The sequence below is a fragment of the Neopelma chrysocephalum genome, unplaced genomic scaffold (genome assembly GCF_003984885.1).
Source record: "Neopelma chrysocephalum unplaced genomic scaffold, ASM398488v2 Primary Assembly neopelma1_81906, whole genome shotgun sequence".
Classification (NCBI taxonomy): domain Eukaryota; kingdom Metazoa; phylum Chordata; class Aves; order Passeriformes; family Pipridae; genus Neopelma; species Neopelma chrysocephalum.
The window spans coordinates 1-434 of NW_020912928.1; the positions used below are offsets into that span (position 1 = coordinate 1).

Genomic DNA, 434 nt, shown 5'->3' on the forward strand with positions numbered 1-434 from the left:
GAATTTAATATTTTGATTTTTAGAATAAATTCCAGAATTTAACGTTTGGAATTTAATATTTTGATTTTTAGGAAAAACGTTTTAATTCTGGAATTTCACGTTTAGAATAATTTAATTTTCTGAATGTTTAGAAAATATAATTTGAATTCTTGGTTCCCTGACCGGGAATCGAACCCGGGCCGCGGCGGTGAAAGCGCCGAATCCTCACCACTAGACCACCAGGGACCTGAAATTTCCTTTATTTCGCCCAAATTTGACCGATTTTGGGGGGTTTTGAGCATCATTAAAAGCTCCAAAATTGCCGCTTTCCCCGGGGAACTTTAATTAAAATTAATTAAAAAACAATGAAAAAAATTAAATAAAATAATTTAAAGCAATGGCGGAATTATTTAATATTTTTATTATTAAGATTATTAATTTTATTTTATTATATT

The 434-nt window shown here is 29.7% G+C and overlaps 1 non-coding gene across 1 annotated transcript; it reads right to left on the bottom strand.

Moving 5' to 3' along the window:
* Positions 1-153: 153 nt before the first annotated feature.
* On the bottom strand, positions 154-225 carry TRNAE-UUC. The gene has a single exon. It is a non-coding gene; the product is annotated as a tRNA-Glu (tRNA).
* Positions 226-434: the final 209 nt, after the last annotated feature.